The sequence below is a fragment of the Camellia sinensis genome, chromosome 1, assembly GCF_055761805.1.
Source record: "Camellia sinensis isolate YWXY chromosome 1, ASM5576180v1, whole genome shotgun sequence".
Taxonomy (NCBI): domain Eukaryota; kingdom Viridiplantae; phylum Streptophyta; class Magnoliopsida; order Ericales; family Theaceae; genus Camellia; species Camellia sinensis.
The window spans coordinates 72,410,956-72,429,902 of record NC_138961.1 but is presented as its reverse complement, the minus strand read 5'-3'; the positions used below and the strand labels follow the sequence as shown (position 1 = coordinate 72,429,902).

Genomic DNA, 18,947 nt, shown 5'->3' with positions numbered 1-18,947 from the left:
CGTGTAAAACTCAATATTAAGGATAACTTATGTTTCATTGCAACATCGGGTGAGAGTGGAGAACATTAAGAGCATCATAAATTTAACCATGATTACATTTTTCTTTCTACAACCCTTCTCTCTACAAACAAGGACATGAGCTCTTTGCAATTTTATTAGCGAAGGGTTGTAGAAAGAAAAATGTAATCATGGTTAAATTTATGATGCTCTTAATGTTCTCCACTCCCACATGTGGCAATAAAACATAAGTAATCCGTAATATTGAGTTTAACACGGAACATCCATATAAAACTTGTAATCATGGTTAAATTTATGACGCTCTTAATGCTCTTAATTCTCACTGTTTTACTTGTTTTCTTCATATTTTTTGCAAGGACTTCCTGATCTGATAAGACTACCAGATTATTTTATAGGGAACTTGGACGGTTGGAAAAAAAAAAAAAAAAAAAAAAAAAAAAAAAAAAAAAAAAAATGGGCATGGAAAAAAAGTTGAAGCAGAAGGAAAATCTGCCAAAATTGATTTGATTTTTTTTTTCTTCTCTTAATCGTTTGGCTTATTGAAATTAATATGCATTTTTTTTTTTTTTTTTTTTTTTTTGGGTAGGATTGAGCCCATAGGAAATGATTTTCACACTCATTATAACATGTGGCTTCTTGGATACAATGATAGAAGGCGCAACTAATCTAGCTCTGCTTCGCAACAAAACTGTAATTGACGCAGGTATTGAATTATTCAAGACCATAACTGGACTGGATGTCAAAGACCAGATGGGTCAAGTCCGAGAAATCCTATATAAGGTGGAAAAGCTTGAATGGAAAATAGATAAGTTGGACACCAAGATGAACTTGGTGCTTATGAGGTTGAACCTTCCCATACCCTCATTTCCACCACGGCCGCACCCTGTCAGTGGTGACATCACCATTACCATCACCACCACCATCACCATTACCATCACCACCACCAGAGGACACTAATGGTGGTGGAGGTAATGGTGGTGATGAAAATGGTGGTGGTGGGAATGGTAGGAACCATGGGAGTGGAGAGTAGGCACCAATTAGGATAGAGTGGGTTAGAGATTAGTTTTTCTTTCTCCCTTTCTGTTTTTTTTTTAATAGATTTTGTTATGATATTATATAATCATATTATATAATCTCTGGTTTTGAAATTTTTTACTTGTTATGATATTATATAAATTTTTTACTTGTTATGATATTATATAAATTTTTTACTTGTTATGATATTCTATTATCTCTGGTTTTTTTGGTATGATATTATATAATCTTAAATTTTTAAAAAATTAATTTTGGTTGATTAAATAATTTTGTCCAGTGCTGCATTTTTATTATCTTCACATTTCAATAATAGTTTATAATTTAGAAGAATTGACTTGAAAAATTAAACTTGCAAGAAAAATAAAATAAATTATTTAATGGAATGATAGTTTTGAATTTTAATTTTTTAAAAATGTTAATATTCATATATAGTACAAATGTATAAAAATATGTTTAATGTCTGAATTTCTAAAAAAAAATTTCCATAATATTTGATTTTTAACAAACGCCTAATGAACCGTGATCAACAAAGATAACATATCTTCTATACCATGGGCTCTTAACTATTTTATGTTTTCTTCAATTCAAATTATAAAAAATAAAATAAAAATAAAAAACCCTTATTACTTTTTGGGTTAATTACACTGACATCCCTTAAGGTTCGGTCTAATTACATCCCACCTCTTGAGATTCTGGAAATTACATTCCCATCCATGTGGTTAATAGTCTCATTTCACAAACCACTTGCTTATATAAAAGGCAACAACTCCTAGTAAAAAAATAGAAAAAATTACATTATAAAAAAAAATAAATAAATAAATAAAATAGAGCAAAGGAAAGGAGAAAAAAAAGTGAAAGTAAAACAAAGCTAAAAAAGAGAGTGCATGAGTTCAATGTCTTTATTCTGTCTAAATAATTATAATGACAGAAGGTTAGTGTAATTTTTCAAATATCAAGGGGTGATATGTATTAAACCCAAACCTCAGGAGGTGTAAGTGTAATTTATCCTTACTTTTTAACTTTTTTAGTTAAAAAGTAAGTTATTTAGTTAATACCAAATAGAACTTTTGTAGCATAAATGAGAGTTCTAAAATTATGCTGCAAATTTTCAAATGAAGAGTCTATTGTTGAGCATTATAATTCTATTTTCCTTGAGTGACAGATACAATGAATTCTCTTCTTTTGTTTGTTGGTTTTTTGAGAGTTTTGATCTTTGCTCCACATTCATCATGTTATTTTATTTATTTTTATTCTTCTTGCTTGGTTTTCACATGATGCTTCTTTGATAGTGCATCTTATAGTGTATTAGTAGAAACATTATCCACTTGAAAATAATAAAATTACATAATGTTTATACTATCTAACATGCAATATATAGCATCCAAAGTAACCAATTGCCCAAAACTAAAACTACTTAAGGGGGAAAAAAATAACAAAAATGAAATTGTTTGAAATAGAAAATGAATTATTATTTATTTATTTTTTTAAAATTTTAAAAAGAGAATAAAAACCAAATATAGAATATAATACAAAAAATAACGAATTAATAAAGTGAGATTCACAAACAAATTATGTAAAATCTTGTCTATTCATATACTTTTTGTGTCTTATTTTGGTGCTTTTAATTCTGACAATGGCATTGCCATGATATACATGTTTTTGCATTGGGTCAATCCAATAGCTATAGCAAACACATGTAATAATAAAAAAATAAAATAAAAAATTGAGAGTGAAAGCAAAACAAATGTAGCACAGATGTGATACATACAACACACCAAGCATTTCTACATTGGTGAACAAAATTAAACATGTAGTTTAGGGGATCATAGAATCGAGAACAATACCTCCGGGAGATGAAAGAAGTCTATATTTCATATAATTTGAGAGTGAATTTAGGATCTAGAGGTAAAGGAATGAGCAACATCAGTGCCACAATCCAAACAAGCTTCATTACATGTTCCGGTGTATGCTGAGCTATGCCATGTCCAACCCGCTCAGCAGGCACTAATTACGCTTGTTTGGATTGTGGCACTACAGCTCATTTGTTTACCTCTAGATCCTGAACTTGCTCACGAATTATACAAAATATTATTTTCTTTCTTCTCCTGGAGGTATCGTTCTCAATTCTATGATCCCCTAAATTATGTGTTTAATTTTGTTTGCCATTGTTGAAATGTTTGGTGTAGTGTATGTATCACTGTTCCATAGAATCGCTCATTCATCCATACATAATCTTCTAGGGCTTGAATTGAATGCACTTAACCTGTTTGAAAAATGTTCTCTAATATTTCTCATACAGTTGTTACTTTTTCTAGCCATGTTTATGTTGGCATGTAATTTAGCAATTTACAATCTATTGAGCCCATGAATACTAGTTGCAAGAAAAATGATATGCTTATAGAATTTTTATACAATATTGTTGATCAGAATGATGCGGCAATGATATTTTAAAAAATATAAGCCACATTCATGAGCTTTTAGGTTGAAATTGATAAGATCATTAATTTTTTCTCTCCTAGAGGTTTCGTTCTCGATTGTGAGATTCCCTAAGCTATGTGTTCAGTTTTGTTTCCCATTGTTGAATGCTTTGGGATACCAAATATTGTGAGAAAAAAGATATACTTACAAAATTTTTGTACCGAATTGTTGATCAAAATATGATTAAAGGCTCATCCTATCATTCTGTACTGATTTTCTATTAATCTAACTAATCAGTTCTTTTCTATCCTCGAAGTCATACCTAATGTAGAAGGCTCCCGTTTACAACAGAGTTTGAGAAAGCTCTGAAATTTGAATATATTTTAAGTTTGAACTTCATCAATACATTTCAAGTTTGATATATTCGACCACTGAAATTCATGAATATATTTTAAGTTTGAATACATGCCAAATTTTTTAGAGATTTTGACTCAGTAATTTTTAGTTAAATTATTATATTTTTTACTGGTTGTTGTAAAAATGAATTCGAAGCAGACTACATAGGGATGATGTTGATGGCGTCGGCTGGGTACGACCCACGGGTTGCCCCGAAAGTTTATGTGTGGCTCGGTGGTGGTGAGGAAGGAGGACTATCTGCAACTCATCCACCAGGATCTAAGAGAGCAGAGAAGCTGAACAAACCTAAAGTTATGCAAAAAGCAGTGACTATATACAAGGAAGTTAGACGTGGCCATGGGGTCACAAGTTTCACTTGATTTATTTAGGACCTACCAAGCATAGCCTAAACGGTGATTTTTTATTTTTATATCTTGATTTTTTTTTAGTAGATTTAATTTTGGAAATCAGCATAAAAATACACTAACTAAATTAGTGAAGCACGATTCCTAAATGTATCAAGAGGGAGATAGCTGTGAAAGAGAAATTTTGCGAGTGATTTTAACAGCACAAGGAAATTTGAGTCTTATAATTGCGAACGCAATTTTTTATTTTCCTATTCTTATCCTACTGATTGTAACAAAAGAAAAATTAGTACGAAAAGGTTCAAGGGTTAAAGTAGGATTCAAGCTAAAGTGTGAGAGCATAAAGTGAAATTTACCCATTACACATTAGCACAACACTAACTCAAAATGACACAAGACTGTAATACAAAAAACTAAACGGGTAAGGTTAAAGTTAAAGGAATTTTGCACAAATACACTCAACACAACCCGTTAATCTATATTGGCCATTGTGCAAAGTACAAAACATGATTAGAGTTGGAGGCTGCAAAATTACCTGTAGTGTCTGTTCTACCACATTGTTTGGACAATATACTTTAGAATACAACTGTATTGATTCCTTGGAGTCATGGACTTGAGACCAGATCTAAAGATCATTGAAGGGTGTTCCATTATCTTCTGAAGAGAAAGCCTTTTGGATGAATCCTTCACAAGAAGCTGCACAATTTCAGGAAACACTTTAGAAAAGCAATTGAATCTTTCACTGCAACCATTGTTTCAGACTCACATTACAATTACAAGATGCTGATAAACAAGCTTACCCGGCTAATGAGATTTTTAGCTTCTGCAGAAACTTGAGAGGTGGAAGGGAAGCTGACGTCCACCTTCATAATCCTGTATTCAAATAAAAATAAAATAATTATTATTGATTACCTCACATTAAATATTGTATGTAATTACAATTCATTTATACAAATTAATATATAACAGTTCTCATTTTAATTTTGACATTTTTTCATAAGGTACTTCTCATCCTGTATGGACATGTGTTCCTACAAAAGTTGGGCACACGCAGAGAGTTTACATGTGCATGCTCTTGTTGAGATTTTACAAAAGAGAGATGTAGAGTTTTATGCAGCATATATATATAGCAAAAATACGAAGAACCTTATGATCACTTTATTTTTGTATATTACCAGCAATTTTGGTTCGTAACTCGCTCATATCCTCTTGTTGGATGTGAACACTAGACGAAAAAGGCTCTAAGCAAATTAGGTTAATGTTGGAGCTGTTGCACTCCATCTCTGCTTGTGCATTCATGTGGGACTGAACAACTTTAGAAATAGAGTGACTACACGCTTCTCAATCACTCATAAACCAAATTTTCTGTATTCCATATTTACATAATATTTTGTTATCAAATTCACATGCACAAGATTATGTGTCATTATTATATTGTTCATAGTTTATTCATTTGGATTCTTATCATTAGTGTTGGTTTTTTGTAATTTGATTGTAGGAATTCTAACAAAAGTTACTTCATTATCTGCCTGACAATATGATCAAAACACACCACACAAAGCAAAAAAGTAAAAATAAAAAATTTGCTGCTTACCTTCTGAATGTACCAGTTTGGCTCTCAGCCTCAAACGGAGGGACACCATACAGAAACTCATAACACAGGATACCTAATGTCCAATTATCAACTGCATAGTTGTGCGCTTTGTTCTCCAGCATTTCTGGGGCTAGATAATCCAGAGTTCCACACATGGTGTGTCTCTTGCTTGTGGATTGTACAGACCACCCAAAGTCTGCAGTCTTCAGACAACCCTGCCATTGTAATGCAATAGTTGATCAATAAAGAACATTAACTTTATTCTTTGTTCTAAACTAAAATCAACATGACTTTGTGTAACTGCAGATATGACAATTTAAGGTTTCAATCACTTCAGCCAAATTGCTCAACACACTAGGATGAGAGAAGAATTTTAGCCCTGTATGCTAATTTAATGAAAAGTGGATTGTAGAAATGATGCCTAAAACAGTTCTTTCCTAACTATGTGACAACTTCTGATTGAGAGTTGTTAAAAGAAATTAGATAAACAAGCCACTCAAAAGCACATCCAATCAAAGTGAAAAATCCATTTGAAGCAAAAGTTAGGGCTACTTTGGATTCAGGATATGACCATATTGAATTCCACACAAAATCAGGTAGAAATAAATTTACAGTTCCAATCTGTCCATGAATATGCAAAAAGTTGAAAAGAGTAGACCATATTGATAAGTCTAGAAAAACTTGGCTGAAGATTCTGAGAAAAACCTGAATTATCTTCAGAAAGGCCAAACAAATGAAAACGCAATTGGGAACATAGTCATCCTATGTGAAGCCACACATTAATTTTTTTGTACATTTTTTCTGTGTATGTAGCATTATTAGGGAATATTTCATTTTGGAATTGCATCAAGTTAGTTCAACAAACTAAAAACATACAATTCCAGTTTAAGAAATTACAATGGGATTATAAAAGATTTTGCAGAATACCTCATGTTAAAATTCACCCACTATCACCTACCACACTTCACCTACTCCACTAAACCTAACCCACTACACCACTACCACCTCACCTACTCCACTAAACCTAACCCACTACACCACTATCACCATCCACTACACACCATCCACTACACCTACATCTATATAAGGAACCATTTGTAATAGACAGAAAAATCAATAAATATAAATCAATCAATAATACAATTCTCTATTTCTCTTTATACATTAAATTTCTACATGGTATCAGAGCAGGTTTAGAACTTAGTATTTTCGCTTCCTCGGCGGGCGGCAACCTCACCTTAGCCGCCCGCCGGGCCTCAACCTAGTCCGCTAAAATTGTTTACACATACCTTTACTCTTATTCACCACCACATGTCCAAACCAGCCGCTGACTGTCCTCATCTCCCTCAGGCAGGTCCTCAGCATCACTTTCCTCATCATTTTCTTCCTGATCCTTCCCGCCAGAAACATCATCAGCAGCTCCTTCCTGAGGCTTTGAACTCCCAACAGCAGCAGCAGGCTAGAACCCAGCCAAGTCACACTCAGATATCTTTCGGGGCTAGCAAAAAATCATCATCGACAGTCCCACAAGGACAGTGGTTGGGTCTCCCACAACTTCCATCTCCAAGGGTGGTGGTGCCAGTGGAAGCCCGAGGACATCGACCTCCACTTCACCACCTGGCCATAAACCCACCACTTGTTTCAACAAGAACCATTCTAGCTCCTCCCTATTAATGTTAAGATTGCTGAGGTGAGGGAGGCATTAGAATCTGTTACGGCAGAACAGAAGTATTTGCTAGCACGTGATACCCATCACCGTCATAGTCGGGATGGTGCATCAGATGCAGATCTCAGCATCCTCCCAAAATACAAACTCCAAATCTCTTGCTGTAAGGAAAAGCCTGGCGTTGGAGGAGCTATTGAATTCGCCGTCTGATGGTATATCGAACCTTCGCTTCTCCAATCACAGCTCCTCCAATGGCGAAACTGGAGCAGAGCCAAGGAAGCTCGGTCGCTGCCGATCTAGTCTCCTTCTTGAACGCTGCTCCCACGGCTTTTTACGCCATAGACGAAGCAAAGAAATGACTGAACAGTGCCGGATATGAGCAAGTTTCAGAAAGAGAGAAATGAAGGTCTCTGCGAGTGCGAGTGCGATGGTAGCAGTGTTATTAGGGTTTGTTGTTCTCCTCAGCTTCGTCGGCCAGCTCTCCTCCGCACTCTACGTCACCATGAACGACGTTGAATGCATCTACGAGTTCATCTTCTTCGCCGGCGATGCCGGCAACAGCAACTTCGTCGCCGTCGATCACCACGTCTTCTGGAACTCCGTCCGGCCGCATCTGGGGCTGCCATGGTTGCCGCTCCACCGTGTCCTCGTCTTCCCCTTCCTCCGCTGCTAGACTCGGCGGTGGTTGCTTGAGCGTCGGCGACCGGAGAACCCCGTCGAAGTCGTCTCCATGCGAGATGACAGTTTCTTCAATGGAAGACATAGGGCATTCTCTCTCTCTCCTCTCTCTCGGACAAACCACACACGGCTCTCTAGCAGGGTTTCTCTCTCTCTTTGAGGAGGGCACCCACTCAAGTTCTCTCTCTCTCTCTCTACTCAAGGCAAACCCATTCTTCTTTTATTTATTTAATCACACCCTTGATGGCTTCACCTTTCTTTTCTTTATCTTTTTCAGATACGCACTTATCATTTTTTTTTTTGGATTCCACCACTACTCACACACTTCTCTTTCACTTTCTAAAACATTAAAAAAAAAAAAAAAAAAAAAAAAAAAAAAAGAAAGTCAGTATTATAGTATGATATCTTTTATTGGACAGACCTATGCACATGGGCACTTTCTCTCTCCCTCTCGACAGACCTATGATACACCCTTATCTCTGTTGATCCCATTTTTCCCCATTTTATTTCTTTTCTTTTATTTTATTTTATTTATTTATTTATTTATTTTTTCCTTAAAAAAAAATAAAAATAAAAAATAAAATAAAAAAATTAACATACAAACAAAACCTTTTATTCATGTCGGGGCTCCCCCGATCACCATTTTACACCAAAAAAAAAAAAAACCCACAAACAAAAAAACAAACCCATACCACTCGGAACAGTGGGATTTTTCTTCTCTATTCTGCCGCCGGTCTCTTTTTTTTGCCTCCGTCCTGTGCAGTCCTTGACGGTGTTGCCTCCGTGTTTCCCATGCCACCGAGTACATTCAATCTCCACTGCTCCTCCACTGCCGCATATGGAGGCCCTCCAAATCGGAACATCACGGTGGCCTTCCGCTTCAGCTCCTTATTTTCTGCTTTCAGAACACTTATCTCTGCTCGCGCATCCTTATACATGCGTTGGAGCAGAGCCAGTTGGGCGTTTAAATGCTGCACCTCATTTGCCCTACTCTGCAGCCGGTTCGACAAGTTTGTAACCGCAGTCATGGTTTCCACACATGACTTTAATGTATACTGATTGGCTTCCACATCCGACTGCACTGCCATTCTTTGCTCCACAGACCGCATCGGAAAGTTCAGCGGAGTAAACTCCGGGGCACTCGGTTGAGGTTCCAGTGCCACCGCTCCAGTTCTCTCTCTTGTTGACTCGTTGAGGTCGGGAAAGAGGGTGAGCAGTCCACGGGAAGACGAGGCCATTTTCTGGGCAACCAAGTGTTACAGACTATCTCTCTCAGCACAAGGAACTCTCTTTCTCAGCAACACGAAGGATTTTTCAGAGGTTTCTCTCAGTTTTTCTCTGCCTCAGCCTCTGCCTCTGCCTTCGTCTTGGTTATATAGCCAAGGCAGCCACGCGTATCATGCGCCGCTCGGCGCTAGACGACAACCTGGGGGCGCAAGCCAAGTCACGTGCCTCGCCATCATGTCCGGTACACCTTTTGATGAATTGGGCACGCCTTTTGATGGCACGCCTTTTGATAGATTGGGCACACCTTTTTGAGGGTGCGACTTTTTAAGGGTCCGACAAGACTCTGTAAACTGTCCCGACATTGATTCCGGTTAGCTCCTTCATGGGTCCGACAAGACTCTGTAAACTGTCCCGACATAGATTCCGGTTAGTTTCTACAAGGGTCCGACAAGACTCTATAAACTGTCCCGACATAGATTCCGGTTAGTTTCTACAAGGGTCCGACAAGACTCTGTAAACTGTCACAACAACTGTCACAACATTGTCTACTACAACGGTCCGACATGACCCCATAAACTGTCTTCTACAACGGTCCGACATGACCCCATAAACTGTCCTCTACAACGTTATGACACCACCATCCAGTGTCTTCACCAATGGTTTGACACGACCATACAGTGTCTCCTATCCTCTTTTATTTTTATGTATTTTCTTGTTTTGTAACTCTCTCCAAACTCAAGTTGGTTAGTTCCTATCCCCCTTGAGTTTGCGGGGGGCTGTTAAAATTCACCCACTATCACCTACCACACTTCACCTACTCCACTAAACCTAACCCACTACACCACTACCACCTCACCTACTCCACTAAACCTAACACACTACACCACTATCACCATCCACTACACACCATCCACTACACCTACATCTATATAAGGAACCATTTGTAATAGACAGAAAAATCAATAAATATAAATCAATCAATAATACAATTCTCTATTTCTCTTTATACATTAAATTTCTACACCTCATGATCAAGCAACAAATTCTCTGGCTTGATATCCCTGTGAATCGCATCCTTCTCGTGACAGTACGCCAAGGCTTGCGCAAGGCTCACAATGTACTAAAATTTCCCAACAAAGAAATAAAAGTTTTCAATTCCGCACCCAGAAACCTAAATATAAAAAAGAATAGAAATCAAGTGACACACACACACACACACACACAAAAAAAACCTACTCTAATTTGAAAACTGAATAGAACAACAACTAAAAGGATACCAAACAAAATAACCCAAAACCCAAATTAAGCAATATCACAATTTAAGAGAAAAGGGGAGAAAAGACCAAATTTCACATATACATATGAATAGATTGTTGGTGACTAAAACATGCAATGAGTCATTTTGGTCCAATTTTCAATTATGTCAATTTAGTCCCCAACATGTCTAAGTTGTGTTTAAATAGTCGTTAACACCATTTTCATCCAAATTTTATAACAGGAGCATTTTTGTCTAAATTTCCAAGTATCTCAAATCCTTCATCAAATCAAGGGAGAGAAATTATTTACAAATCAAGGATGAACCAAATCATTCACCAATTTCCCAATAGTTACATTTTTACTAAAATTTGATGAAATTTTAAAAAGAGTAAAGATTGGAGATGGTTTTCTTTCATCAGAAATGGTTAAAATAGACTTAAGAGGCAAATTCAAAAATATTAAGGATTGGTGTGTTCTATATCATATCCAACTTTTAAGGGATTTTCACTCAAATTTAATAAGAATAAATAAAATAAGAAGAGACCAGGTATTGAAGATGCAGTGATGGATCAAATTCACACAATTAAAATATAAGAATCCAATATGAAAATCACTGCATACTTTGAGAACCAACATTATATGTGTATATATAGAGAGAGAGAGAGAGGATTACAGTGGCGGCCTGTTTCTCGGTAAGATGACCAGTTTTTCGGAGCTCGCGATAGAGCTCACCGCGGTGAGCGTACTCCAAAATCATGTAGATTCGTTCATCATCATGGAACCAACCGTAAAGCCTTTGGATGGCGAAGACTGGTCTGGATCTCCATCTCTCTCCTCAGCTGGTGATGCAACCTGTACTTCTCTATCTGCTCCTTGAATATCACCTTCAATGCCACAATGTACTTGCTCTGCAACCACAATCCACATCACAATCCCAAATTCAAATCAACAAATCACAAAATCAGACACTCTCTCTATAAATCAGGTTCTCTCTCTCGAGAGAGAGAGACAGAGAGAGAGATGTAGATATGTACCTTGAGTTCGTGAGCGAGGTAGACGCGGCCGAATTTGCCTTTGCCGAGGGTTTTCCGATCTCGAAGTCTTGCAAGAACCATTGGTTTATTGGTTTGTTCTGAGGGTTTTGATTTTGTCTTCGAGTTTGGGAAGGCATTTTTTATTAGGGAGGGATTGAAAGAGAATTGGGAATGGGAAAATTTCATAGGATTTTGAATTCCAAAAAATGTGGGCCTTACAACTTGGTCTGCATTTCACGGATCCCACTTTCTCTCCTTTAAAAATTGAAGTAAGAGTTAGAGCATACCCAATCAACAATGATAGAGGTCCTAATTTTTGTGGCTCAAATGATTTGAATTTGTCAAAATGACATCGTTTTGAGTATAAAACAACATTAAAATTGCCAAAACGACATCGTTTTAGCAAATTTGAACCATTTGAGCCACAGAAATTAGGGCTCTCAAACATTTTCCATACCCAATAGGATGGCTAAAAAAAAGTATATTAAGGTGTGTTATATGATAAAAAATAATATAAGTGGATTTTAAAAATATTTGTTAAGATGTGTTAAGAGTTTTTTAATTTTAGAGAATGAGTAGCGGTGCAATAGATGTGTTAAGGGGTGTGTTAAGATGTGTGTTAAATATATACATATATGTGTACAGAATAAATAAAATAAATAAATAATTTAATTTAATCAAAAATTTCAAGCTCAAAATTAAACTTCAAGTCCAAAAAAAAATCCCAACAAGTAAAAAAAAAAAAATTGTCGTTGGCTGGTCAACCGACCGGACATCCGGCCGGTCAACCCGTAAGAACACAAACACACTCCCCTCCGCTAGCTAAAACCATCGCTGCAGATAACAAACAAGTTAACACACACCACTAACACAAACACTAACCGATCCACTGCAGCACCAAACAACAAATCTTGCTAGCTAAAACTTACCAACTGACACTAACACTCTCCTTAGCAGCTCCACTGTGGATGCTCTTATCCTGTTTAAGAAGTTGACTATTTTAGTTGTTTAATTAATTTTTTAGTTATTTTACCTTAGTTAAAAAGGGAACAGGGGTCCCTGTTGTACTCAAAGTACTGCAGTGACTGTGGTGCCTCCGTTTGAGGTGTATTATGGTCTTATTTTTATGATCTAAACTGTTCACGTTGAAGGGTTTGTTAAGTACTTCATGCCTACCAAAAATCATATTAATCGGATATCAATAACTATATGATCGAATTGCATATTGTTTATGTTATTTCTCAAAAGAAAAACTTATTATTTATTTTTTTGGTTATCGATCATATAGTTGTTGATATCCGATTAATATGATTTTCGGTATGCATGAAGTAGTCAATAAATCCTACAAAATAAACAGTTTGGATCATAAAAATAAGACCATAATACACTTCAAACGGAGGCACTACAGTCACTACTGTGCTTTGAGCACAACAGTGACCCATTTTCCGTTAAAAAGTTATGTATAGAAAGTTTGTTAGTTTTTGTTTTTGTTTTTTTTTTTTTGTTGATTTGATGGTTATAAAAGAAAAAGTGAAATGATTATAAGTTGAATGTGACATTTTATTTTATTGACTATTTTAACTTGTTTTGTCTTTTAGTGAGCTATTTTAGCCCAACTCTCTTCCCAAACAAGATCTTAGGTCTCGTTTGGAAACAGGCTATTTGAGTAACTTTTTAGTTTTTTGGCTAAAATATGAGATAAAAAAAATTAGTATGTTTAGAATGCCTTTTTGATTTTTTACGAAAAGATATGCAAAAAGTAGAGAAAAAATGAAATCTTTGACTTTTTTGTACAAATTATAGACTTTTTGATTTTTTAGTAACTTTTTTGCTTTTAGGCTAAAACAGGCACATGCTAAACGAGACTAAAAAGTCTAAATTTATGACCAACTTTATTGATGCCCACTTTATGAGATAATTCTCATTCATAACTCAATGGTTTTGGCTCATTATTTTTTTATTGCAATTTTCTCACATAAGAGAATACAAAACCACTCAAATTTACCTCAACCGACAGTTAGGTCCCATTTTAATTTCGAATTAAAGTTATCAAAAAATCATTATTTTCCAACAATCCCTCACATGAATAAAATTGTTCGAATGAAGAAAAACAGACAACGCTTAACAGTAAAGACTCAGAGAGAGAGCACACAGAATAACCCTACATCAGAAAAGATAGCTGTTGGCCTTGAATCTTTCGTAGTGAAAGCCTATCGAATTTACTGGTTGACTAGTGAACGTAATGTCTTGAACTGTTCTGCCGTTTATGTAAATCGAGACAATAGACCTCACAATAAGAGTTACTCTAACCATTATTCTTGTTCTCACTGGTGTATCCGGTTTGACCCTGGAACACTAGCATGGTTCAATGAGTGCTTTTAAAGAATTCGGCCTTATCAATTCTTAAAGAAACGGCCCCACTTCGCACTCACATAGGTGACCTACATAAGGTATCTCGCTATACCACGGTTGACTATTCACAACACTTAGGTCATTAAAAGCATCAACTTAACCCCCCACCCCACAAGATATCACTGTATAAAGAAATTGACAGGAGGTTTTACCTCCACAGTGACTCATACGTTACACGTAATTAGGTTGTCCCTTTGAACCTAGATCTTAGGATCTCCAGTCAACTAGGTTGGGTTTTCCGTTCTGGTAACATTCACTAAAGGCCTTAACCCCATTCATTTTGACGACTTTCCTACTAACTCTCGATTTAACCCTTTGGTTAACGGATCTGTAATATCGTCCTTAGACTGTATATAGTCTATAGTGACAACACACGAGAGTAGTCGTTTTATGGAACTATGTCTTCGATAAAAATGTCTAGACTTTCCATTTGTGCCCTACCAATACTTGATTGGTTGTCGCAAAGTATACAAAATTGCTAGCACAAGTTTTGATCAACATGGAATATAGAAAAAGGCAAAGCCATTCAACTACTTCAGTAGCTTTATCTAAATAACTGAATTCTGATTCCATCATTGATCTCATGATACACATATGCTTGGAAGATCTCCAAGACACAATTACAGCTCCAATTAGATTAAACATATCCACTAATAGATTTGTAATCTTTATATCAAATATCCAGTAGGTGTCTTTGTACCTTTCAAGTACAACATGATATGAAGTGTTATGTAACCTATAATCCTGGCTTCATCGTAAGTACGTTAGTACCTGCACAAATGTCTTCTAAATATAGGCATTAGGATTACTCGTGTATCTACTTAGCTTGCTTACTGAGTAGGCTATACATGGTCTTATACACCTCATCAGATACTTTAAACTTCCAATGACCCGAGAATATTCTAGTTGAAACACACTCTCACCATTATTGTCGGCCAAATGTAGTCTCAAGTCTATCGGTGTCCTCGACACACTTGTATCTGATTTACGAATGTTGTGTTTGGTTGGGGGATTTGGAGAGGGATTTGGAAAGGGAAAGGGAAAAGGCGTGTGAAACTAGGTGAAATATAGGTATATTTTATTCACATTTCACCTAACTTTTCCCATTCCCTTTCCAAATCCCTCATCAAATCCTCCAACCAAACACAACATAAATTTCTCAAGTGTCTTATCAACATAATGAGACTGAGAAAGTATAATACTACTAGATGTTCTAGTAATCTTAATACCCAGAATCACATCTACAAGGCCATATTTTTCATGTCGAACTTAGAGTTTAACAACTTCTTGGTAATTCTGAACATCTTCTCATAATTACCAATTGTACAAACACAAAATGAAATCTATTTGTCAGTGTCTTTGACATTCACAAATCTGTCAATACGTGTTTATTTAAAACCCACTTCACAACATAGTATAGTCAAATTTCTTATGCTGCTACTTATTTCAAATCGTATAATGATTTTTCAAGCTTATAGAGTTTTCTACATTGTCCTGGAGCTAAAACCCCTTTAGGTTGCTCCATAAAGATTTATTCAACTAAATCTTCATATAGGAAAGCTATCTAAACATCCATCTTGATGTATCTCTAGGCTTCACACAATTGCAATCACGCTTACCATAACTAGTGATCACATATCAAAGTTGAAAAATCTAGAAATCCCCTAAATGTTGATTTGTGATTATGTATCAATTTTAAGCAGTAAATAACAATTCCAATCAAACAATCAAGACAAATCGACACAACGATTTTACGTGAAAAAATCACAATTGGAGTGCCTTCAATTGTGATAAAAAAAATCACAGGCAAAAGCTACAAAACAATCCACTAAGAAGACATAAAGGAATCACACAAGTGTACTCTTAATTACCTAGAGAATCCACGCCTGAATCGAACCGACCCCTATATGCCTCTTCCAGCCCCGTCTTCACCTCGGAATTGTCTTGCCCAATGTTGATTCCACAATGTCGATGTTGAATCACAACGATAAGTCACTTTGGAATCTACCAAAGTTTTAGGCCCAAATTCTACAGAATCCACCGAATAACAACACTTTCTTTTGTATTGAATAAACAAACAATCCTTTGATGTATATTTCTTAAACCATGAGTTGAATACTCAATTAAACATCAAAGAAACCAAGCAAAATAGCCCCAGATATAAACCATAATATCCAAGAAGAAGATCTGGAAGCTGTAACCCTAAAATCTAACTGAAACATATATTTATAACAATCTGTTTTGCAATCTTCGCTCAAGCGCAAGAATGGCCGCTCGAGCGCAGGAAAGTTCGGGTTGGATTCACATCTAAAAATTGATAGCCTCACTGAAATAAAAGTTGAACAAAATTACAACTAAAATGAGTCTTGTCAAACGGGATTGCCAAGAATAAAAACCTAACAATCTCCCCCTTTGGCAATGCCGTGACAAAACACACCTAACAAATAAAATCCTAATCACCCCAACCCATTACAGCCAACAAAAATAAACTTCTTTCTCAAGGTAATGATCTGCAAAACAGTTATTAGTGCCACAATCACCAAAACTGCTATTAGTGCCAGAAGAGTATATGAAAAATGAATAGACATATGACAAGATTATCTTGAAGCATGAGATGGAAAACATGAATAGATGCAACTTGGAGATTTTAAGAACATACAGCATAGTTAGATGAATAGATGGAAATCTTAAGACACATACACCCTCTCAAACTTCTCCCCCTTTTTGTCACGAATTGACAAAGGAAGCTCAATCAACGAAAGCAAAAGCATAAACCACACAAGCAAGGACAAGATGATGTAAATATTAATAACTTGCGAGAAGTAAGCTATAAACAAGTAGTGGATAGCAACATACCATCCAATTAATGCCAATCTCCCTTACGAAACCAATCAATTTACGTGTATGCTAAACAAACCCTTGTAATGACAAACCAAACTCCCCCTCATTAAAAGCAACCACAAACACTGAAAATAATGAACAAGAAAAAACGACAAAAATAATATGGTGGAGCAAGCAAGGAATTTCAGATTTGTACCTTAAAACACGCAAGATTATCCAAGAAGCACAATTACTTGAAAACACAATGTGCACAGCCTCTAGAAGATTCCTCATAAAAGAAAGTGATGCATTATATGAAAAGCATAGATCCCATGATAAAAGTGTGTATGTGACTCTTGGAGTTTGACAAACACTAGATTCAAATCCTAGTATTGATCTGAAAGTTGGACCTCCGACAAGAAAATCTAAGCACAACTAAGGAAAGTCAAACCACTAGGAAACAAGGGCTATTTGGTGAGTAAAAGCGGGGGCTCCCCCCCAATCAATGAATCTTTTTTTTTTCTTTCTTTCGTTTGCACATTTTTTTCTTTTCTTTCTTTTGCACATTGTTTTTCTTTCTTTTGCACACTCATTGGCGGCTGACATGCTCAAGAGTATGGAAACCGAATCAGAGAAGCATGGAGACAATAAGGATAGTCTGGTTGGTGACTCTGAGGTAGCCTTTTCCTCATGCCTGTACTGCAAAGAACTGAGGGGAAAGACATGGAGATGCAAAAAGATGAAAGGTGGTTAAGAGACTCAACATCACCCATGATATGCTAGTATAGGTCAATTCCTCTAGAAAAGCAAAAAATACAATGCCAGAAGTCCATAGAGAAAAAAGATCACTAAGGCAGAAGACTCCGATATTTGCTAATCTGAGAGTGTGTACAAAATGAGACATACTAATCAAAGTACACATACTCCAAAATGAGTAATGACCACAAAAAGCACACATATATTAACATGTAATGGATATTCTCATCAATTTCAATATATACCAAGTACTTCTCCAAAATTTCAAGCTTGCAAAACCATACTAAAAAAAAATTTTGGATTTTTTTTTTTTTATTAAAACAAAGCAAGACAGAAAACGAATAGGCAAATGACTCAAAAAGAAAAAATACACAGAAACCCAAAAACTAAAACGAATAAACAAATTAACACAAGTTAAGTTTTCTCACCCAAACCGCTTTAGTATGAACAAAGTTGTGAGAATTGTGGTTCTTGGGTGGTGTCTTGACGTTGTGGTTCCCTTTATCTTCATTGGGAACCCGTCTCGACTTAGTGTCCAACCTCCTATTCCAAGGTGTAGACAAACAAAACCTCTGTTCATGTTTGGTTTCAAGCAAATCAAAATAACGAGGTCTAATATGGCCCTTAACCTCATTACCACCAATGAAGTGGCTCCTACCCCACGAGATGTTGGAACTTCTTCCATCTCTATGAGACATTCTCCCATGCAACTCATAACAATAAGGGCGAATATGACCATATATACCACAATGATGACAAATAAAAATAGGGTGTACCTTATTTTCTTTAACCTTACCAACTCTAGGAAGATTGAGAAGTCTTTCCTCTCATTGAATCTTTTACTCCCCCTGCCCTTGAGTTTTTGTATCATGAGATGTGGATGCACTCCGTTTTTGCTCTTTGTTATCACCAAAACCAATGCCATTCTTGTCAGAACATATTTGTTGAGACCCAATATTATTGTCCAAAGTCTTTGATCATTTGTTCCAAAGACCAATGGTAGCCATAGCATACTTGAGCTCTTCCTCTTTCTTGATCATTAGTTCTTCCAAGGCAACTTGAGACATCTCGAGAGTTTTAATCTTTTCTTCATACGTTGCATAGATTTGCTGTAGCTCATTCCTCTCTATCTCACAAGTCAAGAGTTTCGCACAAAGAGCTTATCGTTCACTAGAAATCTTAATGGCATCATTCCTAGCCTCAAAATCTCCTTCTTTAATTTGACATTCTCACTTTCATATGCTTTGAGTTTCGTAGTGAGTTTGTCATTC

At 36.1% G+C, this 18,947-nt stretch overlaps 1 pseudogene across 1 annotated transcript; it reads right to left on the bottom strand.

Annotated features, from left to right (window-relative positions):
• Positions 1 to 4,518: 4,518 nt before the first annotated feature.
• On the bottom strand, positions 4,519 to 11,926 carry LOC114322268 (serine/threonine-protein kinase Aurora-3-like; annotated as a pseudogene). Its single transcript, XR_014336129.1, has 6 exons — positions 11,689 to 11,926; positions 11,328 to 11,562; positions 10,422 to 10,517; positions 5,827 to 6,041; positions 5,033 to 5,105; positions 4,519 to 4,928 (listed from the first exon to the last, which is right to left on the bottom strand). The product of XR_014336129.1 is annotated as a serine/threonine-protein kinase Aurora-3-like (transcript).
• Positions 11,927 to 18,947: the final 7,021 nt, after the last annotated feature.